The sequence below is a fragment of the Dasypus novemcinctus genome, chromosome 12 (assembly GCF_030445035.2).
Source record: "Dasypus novemcinctus isolate mDasNov1 chromosome 12, mDasNov1.1.hap2, whole genome shotgun sequence".
NCBI classification, from domain to species: domain Eukaryota; kingdom Metazoa; phylum Chordata; class Mammalia; order Cingulata; family Dasypodidae; genus Dasypus; species Dasypus novemcinctus.
This window is the reverse complement of record NC_080684.1, coordinates 91,566,535-91,594,220: the sequence shown is the minus strand read 5'-3', so window position 1 is coordinate 91,594,220 and position 27,686 is coordinate 91,566,535. Positions and strand designations below refer to the sequence as shown.

The following is a 27,686-nucleotide window of genomic DNA, read 5'->3' as shown; positions in this document are numbered from 1 at the left end:
CGAGAGACTTGGAGAAGTGTATAGAAATGAAGATTATCAGAAAGGGTGACTAAAAGTGTGAAAAGACAGAAATAGTAAGATAACAACAACAGAAAGCCGAAGGACAAAATGGAAGAAGTAAATAATGCCTTTACAGTAATAACATGGAATGTTAATGGCTTGTAATGGATTGTACTCCCCAATCAAAAGACATAAACTGGGCGAAAAAGTATGAGCCATTTATATGCTATCTATAAGAGACTCACCTCAGATGTAAGGGCACAACTAGGTTGAATGTGAAAGGTTGTAGAAAGGTACTCCACACAAATGGTAACCAAAAAAGAGCTGGAGTAATGGTGCTAATATTGTATAAAGTAGATTTTAAATGCAAAAAACTGTTATAAGAGATGAAGAAGGTCATTATATATTAATAAAAGTGGGAAATTCACCAAGTAGACATAAATACAGTAAATATTTATGCACTTACCCTGGGTGCCTTAGGATATATAAGGCACACACTGGCAAAATTGAAGGGAGAAATAGATGTCTCTACTATAATAGTTGGAGACTTCAATACATCACTCTCAGCATCAGATAGAACATCTGGAGAAAGGATGAATAAAGAAGTAGAGAGTTTGAATAATATGATAAATGAACTAGATCTAACAGACATTTATAGAGCATTATACCCCCAAAGAGCAGGATATACATTCTTTTCAAGTGCTCATGGATCCTTCTCTAGGATAGATCATATGTTGGGTCACAAGACAGGTCTCAGTAAATTTAAAAAGATTGAAATTATACAAAACACTTTCTCTGATCATAACAATGAAGCTGGAAATCAATAATGGACAGAAAAAGGAAACATAAGTATATGGAGATTAAACACTCTTAAATAATCAGTGGGTCAAAGGAGAAATTGCAAGAGAATTCAGTAAATATCTTAAGACAAATGAAAATTAGACCATAACATATCGAAACCTATGGGACAGGAAAGCAGATGTGACTCAAGCGATTGGGCTCTCATCTATTATATAGGAGGTCCAGGGTTTGATTCCTGGGGCCTCTTGGTGAAAGCAAGCTGGCCCGAGTGGCAGACTGGCCCATGCAGAGTGTTGTCCTGCACGGTGTGCTGGTCTGCACAGGAGTGCTGGCTCACACAAGAGTGCTGGCCTGCATGGAGTGCTTACCCACGCAGAGACCTGGTGCAGCAAGATGATGCAACAAAAAGAGACACAGAGGAGAGACAATAAGAGATGCAGCAGACCAGGGAGTTGAGGTGGAGCAAGAGGTTGAGTGCCTCTCTCTCACTTTGGAAGATCCCAGGATTGGTTTCCGGTGCTGCATGGACACAGAGTAGACAGCAAGTGCAAAAACAAGGGGGATGGGGGAGGGGGAAGAAATAAATAAATCTTAAGGAAAAATAAAAATAAAAAACCTATGGGACACAATAAAGGTAGTGCTGAGAGGGGAATTTATAGCCCTCAATGTTTAAATTAAAAAAGAAGAAAGAACTAAAATTGAAGATCTAACTCCACGCCTGGAGGAACTAGAAAAAGAATAGCAAACTAATACTAGACCAAGCCAAAGGAAAGAAATAGTAAAGATCAGAGCAGAAGTAAATGAAATTGAGAACAAATAATAATTGAGAGAATCAACAGAACTAAAAGTTGGTTCTTTGAGATCAATGAAATCTACAAATCCTTATCTAGACTGACATTGAAAAAAAGAGAGAAGACGCAAATAAATAAAATCAGAAATGAAAGGAAAGACGTTACCAGTGACCTCACAGAAATGAAGCTCATAAATGTCATTAATTCTTTCTAGCTGTAGCCATTGTTCATTTCAGTTATATCTTTCATATTGAAAGGTTTTGTTTTGTTCTTTTTCAAATCTACCGTTTCTTATTTTTTTGTTTCTTTGTTTCTTCCTTTTACCCCCTTCAGCCTCTTAGGATCCTTTTGAATTATCAATAAGATAATCCTCTAATGGCTTACATCTAGAATTTTTTAAAAAATTAAAAAGCAAAAGGTCCTTAGGGTAGTCCATGAGATATTACTGGATCTTGATAACTTTCTAACCTAATCTACCACTCTGCCTTTCAATTTCTATGCTGCAGCCATATTAACCTCTTTAGTATTCTTTTAAAAATGCTGTATGTATTCTGCATCAGGGTTGTACACTTGTTTTTCCCTCTGCACTAAATATTTTTCTACTAGCAAGGCTTGCTCCCTCACTTTCTTTTAGATCTCAGTACAAATGTTCCATTGCCATTGAGGATTTCCCTGACAGTTTTATACATAAAGGGAGTAGCTTTCTCCATTCCCTTCCCCCTGAAATTCCTATTTCCCTTTTCACCTTGTGTTATTCACTTATTATCTCTTTCCTTTTTTGTTTATTATTCTGTCTCCACAAATGTTACTGCTATTTCCCTAACGTCTAGTACAGAACCTAGTACATAAGAGGTTCTCAATAAATATTCAGTAAATAAATGATTACATATTGTAGTGGGATACTGTCATTTTGGGAAAGAGTAACAAATCTAATTTCATCAGGATACTGTGGTTCACCTTCAATAGCTCTCCTTATTTCTTTTTTCTGTAATCCTATCATGTTACTATTAGGAAGAGCTTTAGGCAAACTTGGGATAGCTGTATGCAATTTAGGATGTAGATCTCAAAAATAGTTTCCAGCATTTAAAAACTAGTTTTGAGAAATTTCTTTTGAGTTGTCTAGAGAAAAGCATTATATATAGCTCTAAGATAGTTTGCCTGTATATAAATATTTGACAGATTTTATTTAATTCCATATAAATCCCCAAAGTCTCAAAATAGATCTACCTGATTTTGCTAATTGTTTTGGGGTCACAATATGATGCTTTCTAAAAATAGATAAAGATTATTATGAGCCTCAGATTATAAATAACTTTGTGATTTTTTAAATGAGGGTGGTATAAGTTATGTAGACTTGTACTAGTGTAATTTGTTTCCAGAAGTTATATGATGATTATAACATCATATGCTGCTAAAAAAAACTTATATTGTTAATATTAATATAACATCACTGTTAATTTATATAGCAAAGTAAAATAATGCTGTATTGGTAAAAGACCCACATCAAATACCATTTTTGTGAAACTTTTTGACCCTTCCTGGTAAGATTTATCAACTCCTCTGTGTTTTCTTACTTCCAGGAGCTTTAATAATACAACTTTTAATTAACATAATAATTGATTTTCATAAAATTTGGAAGCCATAAAGACTGAAAATTCTATATTTATTTTTGTAACTCAAGGAAATGTCAAAATGATGATTGAAAGAAATGATGAATGAAAGTGCTTCAGCCATGCTTTTCTACATTTTATTAGTCACTAATAATTTATCATAAAACCATAAAAACAGTAAGACTGTAAAAATAGTAGAATTAAATATAGGCTTAAATGTGAATTTTCGTTAAAGTAAGGATATGTACCCTTAATTTATTCATTCATTAAGTACATAATGAATAACATAATCTGTTTTTGTTTTGCTTTTTTTCATATAATTATATAATAGCTGTAAGATTGTGGAACATTTCTTATTTTCAGATATGCAGACATCTGAAATTGAAATTTGTGATCAATAGTACGTCTGGAACCCTCTTTTTTTTGGAATTTAAGAAATATTTCTTGCTTTTTTCAGATCATTGAAGGCCACATCCATATTAATGGTTCTTTTAATTGGATTTTTTCCCACTTCATCCATTTTTCTCTTTTTCTTTTGCACCCTCACATTGATCTCTTGTTGACCCCTATGCTCCTGGAATGGCTGATTAGGTTGTTTTAGACCAACTTCACTTTAGGAAGATCTTTCAAAATATTAATTTCTTTCAAGTCACCAGAAAGTTAAAAATGCAGTTAAGTATTTGTGATGCTAAGATCTAGAAGAAAAAGAAAGCTAAAAGAATTGAAACTGACAGTTGATGCTGCTTTTCTTTTTCCTTAAGATAGAAGTCAGTTTTGAAAATTAAAATGGTGGCTAATAAGTTGAGCAGAGTTTTTTATCAGTATCATCAGGCAGTAAGAAAAAAAAGTTGCAGTTCAGGGCTTGCCAAAAGAGAAGGGCCATGGAGAATACCCCTGCCTTCAAGTTGTAGCCCTGAAGGGCAACACTCTTAGAGTGAAATGAATAAAACAGCCTGCATACTCACTGAATTGCAGAAGTAAGTCACTTCGGACTTTGATTAAAGGGATTTGCCCATATCTTACCAGCCTGACACAAACAAAAGCTATAAATCTCAGTAAAATGTGGCATTGCCAAAGTCTGGAGTTCTGGATTTATTTTTTGTTTCCCAAGTAGATGCCCAAATGTTTGTTTATAAATGAAAGAATGCACTTCCAAATATGCACCTTTACGTTTTCAAAGATTACTAACCTTCAAATTTCTCTAAAGATAGTAAAAATTAGTGTGAACCTAAATGAATCTTTTTACCAAATAAGAAATGTTGGGATAATACCTTGTATTCATTTAGTTTCACCTCTTTTACTTCTGTCTGTAAGCATATAACGTTCTGTCATGTAATTATATAGCATTCATAAAGTCAGGAGGCATTTCTCATTTTCAAATATGAAATCAAATATATATGGCATATATTTGAAGTCCATAACAAGTTCAAAACTCACTTATTAGACCATTAGAAGTATAGTAATCTCCTGAGTGGCCTTACTATTTCCCCTTACTACTTAACCTCTAAGCATATTGATCTTTTTTTTTTCCTTAAGCAAGCACAGGATCTCATGTGTCTGAGCCTTTACTCTCTACGTGACATTCTCTTTTCTCAGATATCCATATGGAACAGTCATTCCCTTAGTTGTCTTTCTCTGTTCACATGTCATCTTCATTCATTAAAAAAAAATTATTGAATGCACTGAACAAAGAGACAAAAACCCTATTCTATGGCACTTACATTTAGGTAAGGGACAGGTAGTAAACACATAAGTAAAATAAAACTAGAGTAGTATGATGGCGGCACATGCTAAAGAGAAAAAAACAGCAAGGAAGGGGGATGAGAAATGCCAAGGGCCAGCAGTGGGGGAAGGTTATTTTTAAATAAATTGATCAGAGAGGGCTTCATTGAGAAGAGGACATTTGATCAAAGAACTGAAAACTGAGGATTTGAATCATGTGAGGGAATTAAGAGTTAAGTATTTTTCAGATGGAAAGAATAGCCTGTGCAGAAGACAGTGAGATAAGAGCATTTCTGGCATATTCAAAAGGAATTCCAAGGAGAGTGTATGACTAAAACAAAGGGAGTGAAGGGTAGGGGGAGTAGTAGAAGATGGAGCCAGAGAAGTAATGGTTGCCCAGGTTTATTCTGTGGGACCTAGAAGTCCATTTTAAGGATTTTTGTGATTTGAGAATTTGTTCAGAAAAGTTACATGGCCCCTAGGGGGAAACTAGACTAGAGAACAGGGTGCTAAGTATGGAAGCAGTGAAAGCAGAGAGAAAGCTAATTCAGTAATCTACGTGAGACGTGATGGAGGATTGGTCAGAGGTAAAAGTAGTAAGTAGTTGGATTCTGGATATATATACACACACACACACATAAACACATATATATATATTTTACGATTTATTTATCCTGCCTCCCCTCCCCCGCCCCCCGCTTGCTTGCTGTCTGCTCTCTGTGTCCATTCGCTGTGCATTCTTCTATGTCTGCTTGTCTCTCTTTGTTGTGTCATCTTGCTGCCCCAGCTCTCTGTATGGGCCAGCTTGCCCTCACACAGAGACCCAGGTAAGCAAACCCAGGGCCTCCCATATGGTAGATGGAAGCCCAGTCAGTTAGCCACATCCGCTTCCCATTATGGATATATTTTGAAGGTAAAGCTGATAAGGTTTGTTAGAGTTTTAGACGTGGGCTCTGATGAAAAAGGAGTCAAGGATGATATAATTGATATTACTAGTATTCACCAATGACTAATTTTCCTTTCTTACCTTGGCCTTTGAGATATTTCCCAGCTCCCTTTGTAGTTTGGTGAGGCCGTGTGACTAGTTCTGGTCAATGACTTGTGTGAGGAAGTGCTTGGCTGAGGCAGTGGAAAGCCCTGTATGCTTCACCAGTTCTTCATGTGCTATGATGGAGGCCTTGTGTTGAAATTATAGAACTTTAGAGGATAACTGCATTGGATAGCACAGAGCTGCAGTGGACTCTTCTTGAGCAAGATAAACACTTATGCTGTTTCAGGCCACAGATTTTTGGAAGGGTTTTTTGTTACCCCAGTATAAGCCTATCCTGTTCTGACCAAACAGAAGACTTTGTGTGTGGGGGGTTGGGGGGGCAGGGAGGGGGCGGCAATAAGAATGTTTCCATGCCCAAGCCAGCACAGACCCAGCAGAAAGTGGTCTCTCAGGGCAAAGAGGGAAGGTAATGTCAGAGGGGCCAGGCCCGATGCCTACTGGAAGGAACACAGAGAGAGCCACTGCTTGCAAGTTGAGCACATGGACAGAGCACTGGTGGTGCCAGTCCTGTGTAGTCAGGTATAGCTTGGGCTCTGTATATTCCCTCAGTTTTTTTCAGGTGCTCCTCATTGGGTTCTTGTATGAATTCAGTGCCTGTGAGGTGGGCCAAGGATGCAGAAGGAATGAGACTGGCCTGTCCCAGACTGAGTCCTCTGTGTTCTTTCCATCAGCTGCTGTTTGCTGGCATCTGGGACCAGCAGTCGGAGTGGCTGTCCATTGTCATTAAGTGGGGAGGAGGCAACCTGAAGGGCAGGGCCATCTTGTTGAGCGAGGCACTAGGTACAAAGGTATACCATGCAGGGTTTGTGGTGGGGGCCAGGGCGTTCTCCAGTTTGCTCTGAACTGGCTGGGCCCTGCTGCAACCCAAGCTGAAGCATTGCCTGCAGACATGGATCTTGTTTTGGCTTCAATATGCACGAGGCCCCCTGTCTTCCCCTGTGGATGCTCAGCACCCAGTTGTCCACCACCACACTAGCCTGCACAGCTTTGCCTCCTTGAGTGAGTTGGGAGATGAAGAGGGGGCATTGAACTCCTTGCCCCACTGTAGCTGGAAGCCCCAGGATGCTGACCTCTCCAGTACCACCTTGAAAGGAATCTGTGGTGCCTGCACCAGCTCACCCCTCCAGCATGTTGCTCTGCTGGGAGCTCCTAGGATCAGTGTTGAGATCGGCCTTTTATGTTCTGACCCAGCAGATGACTTTTTGGCCTCTGTAACTTGAAGAATGGAGCCATCATTTACTGAGATTTGGAGATTATGGAAGAAGAAAGTTTGAGAGGACTTCCAAAGGGAGGTTTTGAATGGGCTGTAGAATATCAATCAATAAATCCTTCCATGACTACTCTATATAAAATTGTATCCCCCCTCTAATATTCCTCTATACTGTTTGAGTTTTCTTCATAGAAATTATAACCACTAAAATATAGTATAGTGGTTAAAGAGCTTGGACTCTGAGCCTGGCTGCCTGAGTTTAAAATCCTGGCTCTGTAGGAAGCGGCTGTGGCTCAACAAGTTGGGCTCCCGTCTACCATATGGGAGGCCCTGGGTTCGTGTCCTGGGGCCTCTTTGTAAAGGCAGGCTCGCCTGCATGCTGCAGAGTGCCACCTGGCCCACAAGTGCTGTGGAGTGCCAACTCAGCAAGGTGGCACAACAAAAAAAAGGAGACAAGCAAAAACGCAGAAGAGCGTGCAGCAAATGGACACAAAGAAGCAGACAGCAAGCAAGCCACAAAGGTGTGGTGGGAAATTTTTAAAAAAAATTTTTAATCCTGGCTCTGCCATTTTACTATTTGTGTATCCTTGGAAAAATTACTTAACCTCTCTATACCTCAATTTCCTCTTGTAAATGGAGGAAATACCTATATCAAAGGGCTGTGTATACATACAAAGTACTTAGAGCAGTGTCTCAAACACACTATACATGTTTGTAGCTGTTATCATCATAGTAGGCTCTCTCAATATGTTTTTAATGGCTATATGGACAGATTACATTATGTAATGATCATTTTTTGCAGAAATGTCAACCTATGAAAGATCTTAACCATTCGCTAAACCTCAGACAGAAGTCATAGGCAAAAAAAAAAGGGGGAGAATAATTTTTCAGCATTATTAATCTTTTTGTGGAGCAGAGAAATTTCAAATAGGACTGTTCACAGAAAAATATTTACACATAGCTCTGAGACAGAATGATTTTGAGGGAAACGGACTTTGGCCCAGTGGTTAGGGCGTCCGTCTACCATATGGGAGGTCCGCGGTTCAAACCCCGGGCCTCCTTGACCCGTGTGGAGCTGGCCATGCGCAGTGCTGATGCGTGCAAGGAGTGCCGTGCCACGCAGGGTGTCCCCCGCGTGGGGGAGCTCCACTCGCAAGGAGTGCACCCGTGAGGAAAGCCGCCCAGCGTGAAAAGAAAGTGCAGCCTGCCCAGGAATGGCGACGCCCACAGTTCCCGTGCCGTGCCGCTGACGACAACAGAAGCGGACAAAGAAACAAGACGCAGCAAATAGACACCAAGAACAGACAACCAGGGGAGGGGGGGAAATTAAATAAATAAATAAATCTTTAAAAAAAAAAAAAAAAAGAATGATTTTGAATACATGTTAAACAGATTTTATTTAGTTGTATGTAAATTCCTTCAGCACTAGCAATATATCTTCGACTTGATTTTGGCCTAATCTGGTAAAGTTGCAATGCATTGGTTTCTTTAAAATTATATAAGAAATAATAAGAGTTCTAGATTATAAATAGCTTGGTGTGATTTTTTGAGATTAGGGAAACAAATTACATAGATTGTATTAGTATAAATTGATTCCAGAAGTTAAATGATTTTTAACCCTATTAAACCTTATTATTTTCATAATTTTTATATATTTTTTATTTTAAAAATTTTTATTAAAATATATCATTCATACATGAACATACATAAACAAAAAGTGTAGTAAATGTTCTGAGCTTACAAAACAAACTTGGATGTCATAAAGGGTTTCCATATGTTACTCCACTATCACCATCTTGTATTGTTGTGAAACATTTGTTACAAACTGTGAAAGAGCATCGTGAAAATATTACTACTGGGAAGCAGACTTGGCCCAGTGGATAGGGCGTCCGTCTACCATGTGGGAGGTCCGTGCCTCCTTGACCCGTGTGGAGCTGGCCCACGCACAGTGCTGACTCACTCAAGGAGTGCTGTGCCACACAGGGGTGTCCCCCGCCTAGGGGAGCCACACACACAAGGAGTGTGCCCCATAAGGAGAGCCACCCAGCGTGAAAGAAAGTGCAGCCTGCCCAGGAATGGTGCCACACGCATGGAGAGCTGACACAGCAAGATGACGCAACAAAAAGAGACACAGATTCCCGTGCCTCTGACAACAACAGAAGCGGACAAAAAAAACAACACGCAGCAAAATGGACACAGAGAACAGACAGTTTGGATGGGGCGGAGGAAGGGGAGAGAAATAAATAAAATAAAATAAAATAAATCTTTAAAAATATATATATATTACTACTAACTATAGCCCATATCTTATACTTGGTGTATTTCGCCCCCCCCCAACCTATCCAATTATTAACACCCTGTCTTAGTATTATGTATTTGTTTCAGTTCATAAGAGAACATTCTCATATTTTGTTAACTACAGTCCATCTTCAATGACCGGATTCCCTCTGTTATACAGCCCCATGTTTTATGCAGTCCATTCAAAGTGTACACTCAGTGGCTCTCATTTTCATCACAGAGTTGTGCTGTCATAACCTCAATATATTTTAGAACATTTTCATTACTCCAAAAATTAAAATCCCATACGCCCCCCTTATACCCCTATTGTTGTTTCTTAGAATTGATATATCTTCTTTGCCATTGCTGCAAAAATATTAAAATATTGCTATTAACTATATCCATAAGTTACATTAGTTGTAATTTTCCCATGTATCACCATATTCTTCACTTTGTAAAAGAACATTCTTATATTTATATTATTAACTACAGTCTTAATCCGCCACAATAATCACTGTGTTAAACATTTCAGTTGACATTTATGTTCACAGACTACCCCTTTCAACCACAATCTCATTTATAAATCAGTAGTGTTAGTTATACTCACTATAATATGTATTTTCATCAACTATTCATTTCCACATTTACAATAAACCTTATTAAAAATTCTACATATATTAGGCATCAGCTCCCATTTTCAACCCACATTCAATTTCCTAGTAGCCTGTACTCTAGAGTTTACCTCCATGAGGTAACTTTTTGTATTTAGTTTATATTAATGAGACCATACAATATTTGTCCTTTTATGTCTGGCTTATTTCACTTAGCATAATATCCTCAAGGTTAATCCATGTTGTCATATGCATCCGATATCATTTCTTCTTACAGCTGAATAATATTTCATTGTATGTATATACCACTTTTTGTTAATCCATTCATTGGTTGTTGGACACTTGGGCTGGTCCCATAATTTAGCAATTGTGAACAATGTTGCTCCAAACATCGGGGTGCAAATGTCAGTTCATGTACTTCCTTTCAGTTCTGAATGTATTCCTAGTAACAGGATTGCTGGATCATATGGCAATTTTATATTCAGCTTCTTGAGGTACTGCCAAACTGTGTTCCACAGAGACTACACTATTCTGTATACCCACCGAGTGTTCCTGTATCTCCAGATCATCTTCCATCACTTGTAGTTTTCTGTTTGTGCTTTTTTATTTTTATAATGGCCAGTCTATAATGTGTTAAATGATATCTCATTGTAGTTTTGATCTGCATTTCCCTAATACCTAGTGATGTTGAAGATTTTTTCATGTGCTTTTTGACCATTTGTATTTCCTCTTTGGTGAAATGTCTGTTTAGTCTTTTGCCCATCTTTTTATTGTTGAGTTATTATCTCTTTGTATAACATGGATATCAAACCGTTAACTGATAAGCGGTTTCCAAATATTTTCTTCTGTTGAGTAGGCGTTTTACTTTCTTGACAGAGTCTTTTGAAGAACAAATGTTTAATTTCGAGGAGGTCCCATTTATCTATTTTTTTATTTTGTTGCTTGTACTTTGGGTATAATATTTAAGAAACTAACACCTACCACAAGAACTTGAAGGTGTTTCCCTGCATTTTCTTCCAAGAGTTTCCAGCTTTTATATTTATGGCCCTTGATCCATTTTGAGTTAATTTTTGTATAAGCTGTGAGATAGGAGTCTACTTTTTTTCTTTTGGGTATGGATATCCAGTTCTCCCAGCACCATTCATTGAATATAGATTGTTCTGGCCCATCTGGGTGGACTTGACAGCCTTGTCAAAAATCATTTGACCTTACATATGAGGGTATATTTCTTAGTTCTCAGTTTGGTTTCATTGGTCAATCTGTCAGTCTTTTTGCTAGTACCCTGCTGGGGTTTTTTTTGGTTTTTTGTTTTTAAAGATTTATTTGTTTTTTCCTCATTGTTTTGCACTCACTGTCCTCTGTGTCCATTCACTGTGTGCTCTCTGTGTCTGCTTGTCTTCTCCGTAGGAGGCACAGGGAACTGAACCTGGGACCTCACATGTGGGAGAGAGGTGCTCAATTGCTTGAGCCACCTTTGCTCCCTACCATGCTGTTTTTAAGACTGTAGCTAAGTAATATGCTTTAAAGTCAGGAAGCAAGAGTCCTCCTACTTTGTAAATTTTTTTTTCCATTTATTTGCTAGTGAAATTTAGAATCCCTTTTCTTTTTTCTTCTTTTTATTTATTTTTTTGTTACTCCAGAGTCACTTTTCAAGTTTCAGAATATCCCATTAAGAATTTTAGAGGAATTAAATCAAACTATAGTTTAACTGGGGGAGAATTGACAGACAATATTCAGTTTTCCCATTCAGTAATATCATCTATCTCTTACATTATTGCTATCTTCTTTTTATTCCTTAATGAAGTTTAGAAGTTTCCTCTCATTTTTTTTCATTTTTAAATTGAAGTATATTATTCATACATGAACACACATGATAAGTGTCTAGTAAAGATTGTGAACTTACAAAATAAACATACATAACATCTCTCAGGGGTCTCATACATCACCCTTCCATCAACTCTTTGCATTGGTGTGAAACATTTGTTACAAACTATACAAGGGCATTGTCAAAATATTACTATGAACTATATTCCTTATCTTACATTTGGTGTATTTTTCCCCCAACTCACTTTGTAATTCTTTTTAAAGACATTTTTGGCTATTTGGGACCTCTTATCCTTCCAAGTAAATTTTATAATTGACACTTACATTTCTGCAAGAAAGGCTGTTGGTATTTGTTGAGATTGCGTTGAATCTGTAAATCAATTTGGGTAGAATTGACATCTTAACGATATTTAGTCTTCCATCTCATAAACATGGAAGGTCCTTACAATTATTTAGGTGTTCTTTGGCTTCTTTTAACAATGTTTTGTAGTTTTTTAAATGCAGGTCTTTTATAAACTTATGGTTAAGCTTACTCCTAAGTACTTTATTCTTTTAGTTGCTATTATAAATGTAATTTTATTTCTGACTTTCTTCTCAGATTCCTCATCAGTAGTGTATAAAAATGCTGCTGATTTTTGCAGATTAATCAATTTCCCATCACTTTAACTCCTCTCTTAGTTCTAGTAGCTTTGTTCTGGATTTTTCAGGATTCCCTAAAAATAGGATCATATCATCAGTGAATAGTGAAAGCGTTACTTCTTCTTTTCCTATTTGGATGTCCCCCCCCCCTTTTTTTTTTTTTGCCTAGACTAAGTGGTCTAGTCACAATTTCTAGCACAGTGTTGAATAATGGTGGTGATATAGTGGGCATCCTTGTCTTGTTTCCCATCTCAGCAGGAAAGCTTTCAGTCTTTCAGTCTTTTACTGAGTGCAGTGCTAGCTGTGGGTTTTTCATATATGCACTTAGCCATGTTGAGAAAGCATCCTATTACTGTCATTTTGGAGAGTTTTTATCAAGAACAGATGCTATATTTTGTCAAATGCTTGCTCTGTGTTAATCGAGAGGATCTCTGATTTTTCTTCTTCAATCTTTTACTGTGGTTTATTACACTAATTGTTTTGGTGTGTTGAACCACCATTTCATAACTGGAATAAAACCTACTTGATCATGGTGTATAATTCTTTTAATTTGCTTTTGAATTCAGTTTGAGTATTTTGTTGAAGAGTTTTGCATTTGTATTCATTAGAGATATTGGTCTACAGTTTTGTTTTTTTTTTTCTTAGTATCTTTATCTACTTTTGATACTAGGGTGATGTTGGCTTCAGAAAATGAGTTTGATAGTGTTCCTTCCTGTCCCTGTTTTGGAGGAGCTTGAACAAGATTGGTATTAGAATATCTCTGAATGATTTCTAGAATTCACCTGTGAAACCACATGGTCCTGGACTTTTCTTTGTTGGGAGGTTTATGATGATTTTCAGTCTGTACTTGTGATTGGTTTGTTGAGGTCTATTTCTTCTAGAATCAGTGTGGATTGTGTTTTTCTAGGAATTTGTCCATTTTGTCTATGTTGCCTGGTTTGTTGGCATACAGGTGTTCACAGTATCCTTTTATCTCTCATTTCTGTGTGGTCAGTAGTAATGTGTACCCTTCTCTCACTTCTGATTGTATTTATATCTTCTCTTTTTATCTTTATCATTTTATCAATTTTGTTGGTCTTCTCAAAGAGCCAACTTTCGGTTTGTTGATTTTCTCTACTGATTTTTTCATTCTCATTTTCATTTATTTCCTCTCTGATATTTATTTCTTCCCATTGGTTTGGTTTGGGATGAGTTTGCTGTTCTTTTTTTCATTTCTCCAGGTGTGCAGTTAAGTCTTTGATTTTAGCCCTTTCTTCGTCTCTTTTTTTTTTTTTAAGATTTATTTATTTCTCTCCCCCTCCCCCTCCCAGTTGTCTGTTCTCTGTGTCTATTGGCTAGGTGTTCTTCCTTGTCCGCTTCTGTTGTTGTCAGCGGCACGGGAATCTGTGTTTCCCTTTGTTGCATCATCTGTGTGTGCGGCGCCATTCCTGGGCAGGCTGCACTCTCTTTCGCACTGGGCGGCTCTCCTTATAGGGCACACTCCTTGTGCGTGGTGCTCCCCCACGCCGGGGACAGCCCTGCATGGCAGGGCACTCCCTGCGCGCATCAGCACCGTGCATGGGCCAGCTCCACACGGGTCAAGGAGGCCTGGGGTTTGAACCGCAGACCTCCGATGTGGTAGATGGACACCCTAACCACTGGGTCAGGTCCACTTCCCTCTTCTTTTTTAATGTCAGCCTTAAACACTGTAAATTTTCCACTCAGCACTGCCCATAGGTACTTTTTAAAATTTTATTTTTAAAGAATAGATTACCTAAATATTACAATGAAATTATAGGGGATTCCCATATTCCTCATTCCCCTTCCCTCCCACACTTTTCCCCATTAATGATATCTTTCATTTGTGTGGTACATTTGTTACAATTGATGAACACATATTGAAGTATTGCTACTAACCATGGTCTATACTTAACGTTATGATTTACACTTTGCACTGCACAATTTTACAGGTTTTGACAAAATGTATAATTGCCTGTATCCATCATTGTAATATCATGCAAAACAGTTCCAGTGTCCAAAAAATACATCATATTACACATAATCTTCCTTCTCCCTTCCCTCAGAACCCCTGGTGACCACTGTCTTTATAGCAATGTTACAAGTTTTTCCATTGCTAGAAAAATAAGCTTTCTTTGGTCCATAGTTGCATTCCCCACATAGATTTGTTCATTCCTCAATCTCGAGGATTTGGGGATGGTGATAACCCACTCTGCTTATGATTGAGAGGGGGCTTAGATACCATGGGGAAGATGGTTGGAAGTGTCTTTCTTGCATTTGCAGATACTGTTTTTTGGGATGGGTATTATTCATCACTGTCACTCTATATCTTTTTTTTGGGGGGGGCGGGGGTTGTCATTATTTATTTTAATGTTACATAAAAAAACATGAGGTCCCCATATACCCCCCACCCCCTCACCACGCTCCTCCCATAACAACCACCTCCTTCATCATGGGATATTCATTGCACTTGGTGAATACATCTCCACATGGCCAATGGTCCACTTTATAGTTTACACTCTCCCCCAGTCCACCCAGTGGGCCATGGGAGGACATACAATGTCCAGTAACTGTCCCTGCAGTACCACCCAGGACAGCTCCAAGTCCTGAAAATGCCCCCACATCACATCTCTTCTTCTTGTTGGGTGATTTTTTATAACAAATTCCATCTTTTTAAATGTGGTTGGTTTATTAAATTCTTCTATTTCTTGTAGCATCAGTGTAGGTTGTTTGTGCATTTTTAGAAATTTGTCCATTTCATCTAGGTTTTCTAGTTTCTTGGCATATAATATCCTCTTTTGATCCTTTCCCCAATCATTTCTGATTGTATTTATTTCCATCTTCTCTCTTTTTTTCCTTTGTTAGTCTTGCCAGGGGTTTGTCCATTTTATTGATCTTCTCAAAGAAAATGCTTTTAGTTTTGTTGATTTTCTCTACTTTTTCTCATTTATTTCTGCTCAGATTTTTATTATTTCTGTCTTTCTACGTGTGTTGGGGTTGGTTTGCTGTACTTTTCTAGTTTCTCCAGTTATTCAGTTAAATCTTTGTGTTTAGCTCTTCTTTTTTAATACAGGGATTTAGGGCTATAAATTTCCCTGTCAAGACTGCCTCCGCTGTATCCCATAAGTTTTGATAAGTTATGTTCTTGTTTTCATTTGTCTCAATATACTTACTGATTTCACTTGCAGTTTCTCCTAGACCCACTGATTATTTAGGAGTATGTTGTTTAGCCTCCACACGTTTGTGAATGTATCTCTTTTATTGATTTCCCGTTTCATTATGATCTGGGTAGGTGCTTTGTATAATTTCAGTCTTTTTATATTTGTTGAGAGCTGCACTATCCCCTAACACATGGTCTCTCTTGGATAAAGATCCATGGGCACTTGAGAAGAATGTAAAGCCTGCTAGTTTAGATACAACATTCTGTTCGTGTCTTTTAGGTATAATTCATTTATCATATAATTCAAGTTCTCTCTTTTATTGTTGATCTTCTATCTGGTTGTTCTGTCTAATGATGTGAGTGGTGTGTTCAAGTCTCCAACAATTATTGTAAAGATGTCTGTTTTTCCCTTCTGTTTTGGCAGAGTTTTTCTCATGTATTTTGGGGCACCCTGGTTAGATGCACAGATATTTATGATGGTTATATCTTCCTGGTGGATTGTCCCTTTTGTTAATATATAATGACCTTCTGTATCTCTCAAAACTTTTTTGCATTTAAAGTCTGTTTTGTTCAATATTAGTACAGCTACCCTTGTTCTTTTTTGGTTACTATTTTTATAGAGTATCTTTTTCCAGCCTTTCATTTTTGTCTGGTTTCTATCCCTGGGACGAAGGTGAGACTCTTGTAAGCAATATATGGCTGGCTCATGTTTTTGTTTTATCCATTCTGTCAGCATATATCTTTAGATTGGGGTGTTTAATCCATTCACATTCAGTGATTATTACTATACATGCATTGCTTACTTCCACCACTTTACTCTTTGGTTTTCATATGTCATATCCTATTTTTGTCTGTCTTTACTCTTTTGGTTAACCTTTCTGCTATTCTTTCTTTTATACTCCTCTCCAAGCCTTTCTCTCCTGTCATTTTCTTTCACACGCTAAGGCCTCTTTTAGTTTTTCCTGCAAAGGTAGATTCTTCTATATGAACTCTCTTCATTTCTGTTTGTGAATATTTTATACCCACTTTCATGTGAGTATAAATTTTGCTGGATAAAGAAATCTCAGCTGGCACTTTTTCAGTATCCTAATTGTATCATACTACTGTCTTCTTGCCTCCATGGTTTCTGATAAGAAATCCACTGTAAATCTTAACAGGGTGTCCCTTGTATGTGATGGTTTGCTTCTCTCTTGCTGCCTTCAGAATTTTTTCTCTATCTTTGACATTTGACATTCTGAGCAGTATGTATTAGAGTAGGTCTATTTGTATTCATTCTGATTGGGGTATACTGTGCTTCTTGGACATGTAAATTCATTTCTTTCATGAGAGTTGGGAAGTTTTTGGCTATTATTCCTCAAATACTTTTTCTGCCCCCTCTCCTTCTCTTCTTCTTGAACTCCCATGACACATATGTTCTTGGGTTTTGTGTTGTCATTCAGCTCCCACCCCTGCTCAATTTTTCCCATTCTTTTTTCACTCTGTTCTTTTAGCTCTTCAATTTCACTGTTCTGTCTTTGGTATCCCTTATTATTTCTTCTTTCATTTTGAGTCTGCTCTTCTATGCTTTTAATGTGTTTTTGACCTAACCTATTGTGTTTTTCATTCCCATAAGCTCTGTTACTTTCTGTTCAGGATTTCATATTCTTCTTTGTGCTCACTCAGTATCTTCTTGATGTCATTTGTCTCGTTAGCCTTATTGCTTTCCAACTCATTAATTTCATTTTGGAAGTTTGTGTGCATCTTGTTAATTAGTTGTCTCAAATTCTGTGTCTCTTTGGGGACTTTGATATATTCCTTTTCCTAGGCCATTTCTTCCATTTCTTAGTATGGCTTCTAATTTTTTCTGATGTCTAGGTATCTGATTAGGGTGGTGGTTTACTCACATGCTCAATTTCTCTCTCTTTCATAGGGATTTAGTGGCAGGAGACTATGTGTTACTGCTGTTCTTTGATTCTTGATTGAACCTGGGTCTTTAGGATTGTCTCTGTTAGTTGCTCAAAACTGGGCTCTGGACCCAGTAATGGGTTGCAGACCTGCTTCCTAGGGCATTGGGGAAAGGAGGCTATCATGGCCTGAATAAGCCTCTTTTATTATATGTATTTACTTTTAATTTTCTTTCTGCACTTCCTTGGTCTGCCAGTACACGGCGCTCTTTGGCAGCCCTCTCATCAGAGTCTGTTTGTTGCAACATGGACAGGATCGATGTGATAGAGGTTCCTGCCTGGAGGCTAAGAACGTTGTAATTCAAACTTTCTCAGAGACAGTTCTCCAGTCTTCTCTGGCAGCCCCCTCCATTTTCCTGGGTAGGAAATAATTCCACTCCGAGTCCTCATCAGTCAGTCCCAGTTAGTAGAGATGGAGATTGGGAGGGTTGAATCTCTTTAGTCCCAGAATTCTATAGTCCAGAGCTGGTTACCAAGGCAAGCCATGGTGTCGCCCTACCTGGCCTGGAAGGGCTTGCGGGACACAGCAGACCAAATTTGTGGGTCAGAAGGTGAGCCAGTTTTAGGCTCTGTCCCTCTCTTTCCCCTTTCCTGGGGCAGTGAATCTCTGGAGCTCCCTTTGGTTTTAACTCCTCATTTTGTTATCGCATCTCTTCTCCTTTGACCCTGTCTATTCTGGGCATTGTCCAGCCTTCACCTGGTGTCCTAAACCCTAGAAGAATTTTTTCCAGGCTGTTTCAGCCTGTCTTTTGCTGTTTTTCTGAAAGAGAATAGAGTTCCTTGTCTTTCCAATCTGCCATCTTCCTAGAATTCTGGTAATGTATTTTTTTTGGTCTTACCCCACCCCCCTTACCCCACTCCTCCCACAACAACTTCCTCCTCTTCATGGGACATTCATTGCACTTGGTGAGTACATCTCTGAGCACTGATGAACCACATGGTCAGTGGTTCACACTATAATTTATACTCTTCCCCCAGTCCACCAAGTGGGCCATGGGAGGACATACAGTGTCCAGTAACTGTCCCTGAAGTACCACCCCAGGACAACTCCAAGTCCTGAAAATGCCCCCACATCACATCCCTCTTCCCACTCCCTACCCTCAGCAGCTACCGTGGCTTCTTTCTCCACATCAATGCTACATTTACTTCCATTACTAATCACAATAGTTCCAGAATAGAATATCAGTAAATCCACTCTAATCCATACTCTATTCCTCCATTCTGTGGGCCTTGGGATGGTTATGTCCACTCCACCTCTATATCGAGAGGGTGCCTAGATTCCACATGGATGATGCACGCCGTTCTCCTGCTTGCAGTTGTAGGCACTCTTGGCTCCCTGGTGTGGTGTATTTTTAATCTCATCCATTGTGTCTTTCTTTCCCATAAGCTCTGCTACTTTTCTTTACAGACTTTCAAATTATTCTTTATGTTCATCTAGGGACTTCTTAATATACTATAACTCTTTTAGTCATATTTTCCTTCAACTCTTGAATTGATTTAGGCGATTGGTGTGATTACCATTGATTGATTTTCTTAAATCTTGTGTCTTGCCAGGGTTTTTGTTTGCTCCCTTAACTGGGTCATCTCTTCCTTTTTTTAGTATGACTTGTAATTTTTTGCTGATATCTAGGCATTTGAATATGTTTGTCAATTTCTCTGTCTTGTATAGTGCTTCTGTTTCAGGGTGGTTCTTTCATTTTTGGTTCAACTACCTCTAAATCTTTAAAATTGCCCAGTTTTATCATCACAGTAGGGACAGGGACTCACTAATGGGGCTCAGATCTACCCGCAGAGGCTTGGGTAGAGACACCTAAAAGCAGTTTTTCTCCTAGCAGTTTCCCAGCCTGCAGCAGATACTGTTTGTTAGCACATCTTTCCATGGAGGTAACTCTTTCAACCTCCACTTGCCAATGATACTGGTTTGTCCAGAGTCGAGATTCAAAGCAAGATCTGCTGACCAAATTCACTGAAGAAAAACCACTCCCAACCCTTTACTGCACCTTACCTCTTTCTGCCCTGGGATGAACTTCTGTTCCCCCTCAGCTGGCTGCAGTGAGCCACTGGTTTTATCTAGGCTGTTTACCTTCAGGGTAGGGCATGGGTGCTGTTTCTTGTCATAGGTTTAGTAGCACATGCTTTTCTCTTTGACTTCATCTCTCTGTCCCTCACTCTCCTGGGGCATGTGCAGCAATCTCCCGGTCTACAGATCCCCAAATCAGGTTACTTGAACAGCTTTTTGTTCTTCCTGTTTTGTATAGAGTTTGTACTCTGCCTACTTACTCAGATGCCATCTTTCAGAATTCCTACCCAAATCTATATATTTCTTTTTAAATATACCAATAGTCACCTGATTCTAGTTTTGTCTCTTCCTTTTCCACCTTTTATTTCTTATTTTTCTGTTACTAATACTGGTTAAACCTTCTAGTACAGATTGAATAGGCATGGTGATAATCAGGTATCTTGTTTTCTTTCTAGTCTTAAAGGAAGTGTGTGGTGGTTTCAAACTGTAATTACCTCAGAAAAACATGTTCTTAAATCAGTTCCCGTGGGTGTGGACCCATTTTAAGTAGGACCTATTGATGAGGCTGTTTCGATTAAAATGTGTCCCACCTAAATATGAATGGGTCTTAATCTTCTTACTAGAATCCTTTATAAGATCATGAAATACAGACCAAAAAAAAAAAAAGCTATGGAAGCAAGAGCTGAAAGTAGCGAAATTGGGAAGAGACAGTGGGAGACCAGCAGAAGCTGCCATATTCCTTGCCACGTGACAGAGTAGACCAGGACTGGTGGCAGCCAGTCATCAGGAAGAAGGCATTGACTTGATGATGCCTTAAGTTGGACATTTTCTCAACCTCAAACTTAAGGTAATAAATCCTCATTGTTTAATCTAACTCATTTTATGGTATCTGCTTACAGCAGTCTAGGTAATGAAAACAAAAATGCTTTCAACATTTTATCATTAAATATGATCTTTTCTGTAAGTATTTTTATGGATGCCCTTTTTCAGATTAAGGAAGTTCCCTTCTGTTCTTAGTTTATTGAGGTTAAATGGAAATTGAATTTTAGGGCCTACACTTTTTGCATCTGTTGAAATAGTCATATGATTTTTTCTCCTTTATTCTGTGAAGGAGGTGAATTACACTAACCTATTTTTTAATATTACATTACCTGCCTTCCTGAGAATAAACCCAACTTGATCATTAAGTACATTTTTTACACATTGCTAGATTTGCTTTGCTAACATAAAATCATATAGCAAATTATAGTCCATAGTGAGATCAGCTTGTAATTTTCTTTTGTATTGTCCTTTGCTAATTTTAGTGTCTTGGTAAATCTAACCTCGAAATGATTTGAGTAGTATTCCTCATTTCTTTATCCTCTGGATGAGATTGTGTTAAATTAGAATTATTTATTCCTTGAATGTTTGGTAGAATCATCTTTAGAAAGCTGACTGGCTCTTGCATTTTTCTTTTAAGATTTTAAACTACCAATTCAGTTTTCATTAATTGTAGGACCACGCATGCTCTTTTTTTGTACTTGAGTTAATTTTGGTAAATTTTTTATCTCTTCTTGTCAGTTTTGGTAAGCAATTCATCCATTTTATCTAAGTTTTCAAATTTATCATTATAAAATTGTTCATACTACCTTATCTGTTTAATCCCTGCAATATCAGAGATAGTTCTTTTATAGTCTGATTTATTTTGCCTCCTCATTTTTAAAAATTAATTTATTAAAACATATCACCCACACACAAACATACATAAACAATAAGTGCATAACAATAGTTGCGAACTTAAAAAACAAACATATATAACACCATACAATGCCCTCATAACTCACCCTACCACCAACACCTTGCATTGTTGTTAAACCTTTTTAACTAATAATTAAGGAGCATTGTCAAAATATTGCTACTAACCAAAGTATTTTTCCCCCAACCCTCCCTATTATTATCTTTATATCATTTATATATGAACATACATAAACAATTAAGTGTATAGTAAAAGTTGTGAACTTACAAAGCAAACATGTATAACATCATACAAGAGTCCCATATATCACCCCTCCATCAAAACCTTGAATTGTCATGAGATGTTTGTTACAAATTATGACAGAATATTGTCAAAATCTTACTACTAATTATTGTCCTTATCTTATATTTGGTGTGTTTTTCCCCAACCCACCCTATTACTGTTTTTGAATATATTTTTTTATGACAGAAGTTATAAACTTATAAAAACAATCATGTGCATGTGCAGAATTCCCAGACAGTACTCCTCTGTCAACACACTGCACTGGTGGAACATTTGTTGCAGATAAGATAATATCATCTAATTGTTACCATGTCCATAGTGTACATTTGGCTCACATTTTCCATACTGCCTCATTATCAACATAGTACATCTTTCACATAGATGCTAGAATATTATGTTATTACTGCTAACCACAGTCCATAGGTCACTCCAGTTGTATTTTTCCCATGTGTTCCCAACACCCTGCAGTAGTGATATACGTTTACTCATGCTCACAAAGGACACTACTGCATCTGTACCATCAACCACAATTCTCATCCAATTTTTGGTTTACTGTGCTATTCAGTTCCTAGATTGTTCTCCAGTATTTTGTTAATTGGCATTTATATCCCTAGACTACCATTTTCAGCCACATCCCTATTTGTAAATGAGCTGTTTCTATTTGTTACCATCCACTCTATACATTTCGACACTTTTAAAACTTCTACATACATTAAACATCAGTAGTTCATCTCAGTCCTCCTCTTATCTCCTTTAAGAATCCACCACCTACCACCAGGTCCTGAAGATATTTTCCCACAGTCTCCTCCAGAAGTCCTTGGTTCCTGCTTTTATCCTTAGGTTTTCTATCCATTTTGAGTCAACTTCTGGATAAGGTGTGAGACAGGCACCCCCCCACACCCCCACACCCCCGCTATGGACTTTCATTTCTCCCAGCACCACCCTGCCAAATGGACTGTTCTGCCCGAGTTGAATTGTGTGGGTTTGACAGGCTATTCAAAAATCACTTGACCATGCATGTGAGGGTCTGTTTCTGAACCATCAATTTGGTTCCATTGGTCTATGTGTCTGTCTTTATGACAGTACCATGCTTTTTTTACCACTAAACCTAGGTAATATGATTTAAAATCCAGAGATGAGGGTTTGCTTTTCCTTTTTATGATGTTTCTGGCTATTCAGGACCTCTACCATTCCAAACAAATTTGATAATTTTGTTTTCAATTTTTTTTTAAATGCTGGTAGAATTTTTATCAGGATTGCATTGACTCTGCATATCAGTCTGAGTAGAACTGACAGTTCAATGATACCTAGTCTTCCAATCCATGAGTATGGAATGCTCTTCCCATTATTTAGGCCTTTAAAAACTTCTAACATTGTTTGAGTTTCAGCCCTTTGAGTATAAGTGCACCCACCTCGTTGATCAAGTTTATTCCCGTCTATTTGAGTTTTATCTGTCATATTTTATTTTCACCACTCTTGACACTTTGTTACTTTTATTGATATAATCTTCATTTGTAGACTCTCTTCCAGGCCTCTTTCTTCTGTCTTTTTTTTTCAGGCTCTAGCACACCCTTTAGTATTTCCTGAAAATCTGATCTCTTGCTTAGAAGTTCTCTTAGTTTTTGTTTATCTGTGAATATTCTAATCTCACTCTCATTTTTGAAAGACAGCCTTGCTGGATATAAGATTCTTGGCTGGAAGTTTTTCTCTTGTGGTATCTTAAATATATCAGACCACTGTCTTCTTGCCTCCATTGTTTCTGGTAAGAAATCAGCACTTTATCTTTTTGGGAATCCCTTATATGTTATGCCTTGCTTTTCTCTTGCTGTTCTCAGAATTCTCTCTTTGTCTTTGGCATTTGACATTCTGATTAGTATGTGTCTCAGAGTTGGTCTATTCGGATTTTTTCAGATGGGAGTACATTGTGCTTCTTGGTCACGGATATCTACGTCCTTCAATAGGGTTGGGAAATTTTCTACCAATATTTCTTCAAACATTCCTTCTGCCCCTTTTCCCTTCCCTTCTCCTTCTGGGACACCCATGACACATATGTTTGCATGCCTTTTGCTATCATTTAGTTCCCTGAGACTTCAATTTTTTCCATTCTCTTTTTCAGCTGTTCTTTTGTATGTTTACTTTCAGAAGCCATTTCTTCAAGCTCACCAGTCCTTTCTTCTCCCTCCTCAAATCTGCTATTATATAATGCCAGTGTATTTTTTATTTCATTTATTGTACCTTTCATTCCCATAAGATCTGCTATTTTTCTATGTATACTTTCAAATTCTTCTTTGTGCTTATCCAGTATCTTCTTAATATCCTTAATCTCCTTAGCCATTTCACTGAATTTATTAAGGAGATTTGTTTGAACATCTATGATTAGTTGTCTCAACTCCTTTATGTCATCTGGAGACTTATCTTGTTCCTTTAACGGGGCCATATCTTCCTGTTTCTTGGTGTGGTTTGTAATTTTTTGTTGGTGTCTTTGCATCTGGATTACTAGATTATTTATTTTGGGTGCAGTTTTTCTGTTTAGTTTAAGGCTTCCTGTACTTTCTCTCTTGCTGGTTGTGCAATAGGAGCCAAGGATGTAATTGGTGCTGTAAACTTCGGAGGCTCAAGCTGGCCTCATTGCCCCTGGGACTGATGAAGCTTCTCCCAACTTTCTCCTTTGCCAGAGGTAGGGACAGTCACAGTTGTGTAGAATAATTCAAGTCGTGCAGGCCTAGACTGTAGTTGCACAAAGACTGATGAAGCTTCACACCCTTTTCTCCCCTGTTTAGGGTGGGGATTGAGCTGTGGGTGTGGGCAGCAGGCTATGCAGTGCAGGTCCAAGATGGCCGCAGTTGCCCAGGTATACTTCCTATTATTCAGTTCGTGGCAGCCAAAGGTACCTGAAGTTACCTGGATAGGGTGGTGAAAGGTTTGCCAGTCTCCTCCCTGCCAGAGGTGGGGCTGAAGGCTAGCCTAGGGCTGCAGACTGATCTGGGTGAAAGAAACTGGTTCGTCACTATGATTTTCGATGAGCCCAGCTTCCCCTCAGGCTGGGGGCAGAGTCAAAATGGCGGACACTGGCCTCTTTCCAACTTGGACAGTTTCACATCTCTGCTGTTCTAGGATTATACCTCAGGCAACCGAGCCTACTAATCAGTAGCCAAAATCGGCAGCCAGCCATCTCCTCCTCCCCTGTTTTTGGGACATGGAGTTTCCAACTCTAGCCACAGAATAGCTCCTGGGGCAGCTTTCACCAACAGTTGAAGGTGATCACTGGCCTCTGCAGTTTGGCTGGTAATTTCTGAGAGAGGCTGGCACAGGTCTCCGCAGCTTCCTCCCTGCTGAAGGTGGTGCAGGGGTTTAGGCTAGAGCTTCATTCTGACCTTGATGGAAAGAAGCCAGTCCCCACCAGCACTGGGATTTTCAGTCCACCCCACTTCTCCTCATTCCAGGCACAGAGTTAAGATGGTGGCTCCCGGCCTCTTTCTGACTCGGACAGGCTCAAACTTTAGCTGTTCTCGTGATGATAATTTAGCCCGCTGAATTTACTCATAAGTAACTGACATTGGTGCTCAGCCATCTCTTCCTCCCCTGTTTTGGAGAAGTGGAGCTTTCATTTCCAGCCATGGAACAGCTCCTGAGGCGGTTTGTGCCTCCAGTGGAGGATGGGCACCAACCTCCGGGGGCATGGAGCACTCTACTTATGACTCTTCTCTGCAGATGGGCCCTCTCCTTCCATTCCTTCAAGGCTGTGGCAGGATGCTCTTCTGGCCTCCTGAAGCCCTCAAACAGATGCTTCAGCTAGCTCCAGAGAACTCTGGGTATCTATTAACTGCCCTGTAGCAGGAGCTGACTCTAGGAGCTCCTTACTCCACTGCCATCTTGCTGGTTGTCTCTTGCCTTCTCATTTTTAAATTAATCTCATCAGAAGTTTATATTACTTTCTTTTTAAAGTGAAATTTGACTTTGTTGCTTCTATTATATATGTTCTATTTTCACTAACATCTGTTCTTTTTTATTTCTACTTTTTTATGATTTTTCTAATTTTCTAACTTGCAAGTCTTTAAACCTATGCATTTCCTTCTAAGTACCACTTTAGTTGCATTCTACAACTTGTAGATATAGTGTTTTCATTATCAGTATTTTCTAAAATTCATTATGATGTTCTTAGTCCCATAAGTTGTTTAGAAATGTTTTATGATTTCAAACTGCATGAATGATACTAATCCCTTTAAATTTGTTGATTAGAGTATTATGGTATAGTACAATGTCATGTTTCATAACTTCCGTGTGTTCTTGAAAAGAATAAGCATTCTCCAGTTGTTGAGTATGATGTTCTCTATTTGCTTTTTGTTGATTATCTATTTTGTCTTTGATTTTGTGCATTTTCAATTTGATGTGTCTAGATATAGATTCTATATCTATCTTGCCCTCTCACCCTCTAGCCCTCTTTGTCTGGCTACCCGTTTCTATTTTTTATTTCTTTCTTCACTTCTCCCCTTTACCCACTCCCACCCCTCCTTCTACTCCATCCCATATATCTCTCTTGTTCTTACCCTGTTTATGATTTACTAATCATCTTGAGTTTATAGATTGCTATCTTTCGTCAGTGCTGGAAAATTCCTAGTCATTTTCACTGTATAATCATGCCTTTTCATTCTGCAACTAAGATTAAATTCTTGTTCGTGTGTGTTATTTTTTTATTGATTTTTTTTCCCTCACTAAACTTTGTTTTAATGGGTCTCAAAATTCCTGGACAGATTTTTAGCCAAGTTGTTGCCATTTATAATAACTTAAAACTGCCACATAAAATAAGCAAATGGTCCACAAAACATTCCTTTCCTTCTGAAGGTTTTACAGTGCATTGTTATCATTAACCAGTCTTTTATTTTTTTTTTTTTAAGATTTATTTATTTATTTAATTCCCCCTCTCCCCCGGTTGTCTGTTCTCTGTGTCTATTTGCTGCGTCTTATTTCTTTGTCTGCTTCTGTTGTCCGTCAGCTGCACGGGAAGTGTGGGCGGCGCCATTCCTGGGCAGGCTGCACTTTCTTTCGCGCTGAGCGGCTCTCCTTACGGGTGCACTCCTTGCGCGTAGGGCTCCCCTACACGGGGGACACCCCTGTGTGGCACAGCACTCCTTGCACACATCAGCACTGCGCATGGGCCAGCTCCACACGGGTCAAGGAGGCCCAGGGTTTGAACCGTGGACCTCCCATGTGGTAGACGGACGCCCTAACCACTGGGCCAAGTCCGTTTCCCAACCAGTCTTTTAGTATTATACGGAAATGCCAAAGGTTCTGAGACCATCTTCCACCACTGAATAGAGAAGCTTTCAACACACATATGCTTGCCAGGAACCATATCAATGATGGTAGCATCACCGGATTCCAAAAAATTGGGAGCCATCTTCGAGCTTCTTACCAGAACAGCAATCAGTTTTCTTCTTCAGCTGAACAAACTTGAAAGCAGTGTGATCTATGTGAAAATCCATTATGGGTGAATAACTAGCATTCACTTGGCATGAATTGTTCAAGATAATCACCTGAGCAGTGAAGCCAGCTGATTCCATCGGTGGGTCATTTAGGCTGTCATCAGCTGTTACCATGATGAACATCTTTTACAGACATATTCTTGACATTGAAGCTCACATTGTCTCCAGGAAGAGCTTGACTCAAAGCTTCATGGTGCATTTCAACAAACTTTACTTCATTTGTAATGTTCAGTGGAGCAAGGGTAACCACCATGCCTAATTTGAGAACACCAAGTCTCTATTAGGCACACAGGGACAGTACCAATATTACCAATTTGTAGACGTCTTTAAGGGACCAGATGCAATTCAGAGCTTCAGTCGCTTGGTTCCACTTGGATTGCCATTCTTACGGCTGATTTTCCATGGCTTGAACTAAGGCATGTTTAGCTCTTGGCACCGGCATGTTGTCGCCATTCCAACCAGAAATTGATACAATGTGTTGGGATTGTAGCCAATTTTCTTAATGTAGTTGCTGACTTAACAATTTCCTC

At 38.6% G+C, this 27,686-nt stretch overlaps 1 protein-coding gene and 1 pseudogene across 2 annotated transcripts in view; one reads left to right on the top strand and one right to left on the bottom strand.

Annotated features, from left to right (window-relative positions):
• The window catches only part of CRY1 (cryptochrome circadian regulator 1), a 140,398-nt gene that overhangs the window by 50,813 nt on the left and 61,899 nt on the right, over positions 1-27,686 (top strand). The window lies entirely within an intron of this gene.
• On the bottom strand, positions 6,388-27,409 carry LOC139440209 (PDZ and LIM domain protein 7 pseudogene; annotated as a pseudogene).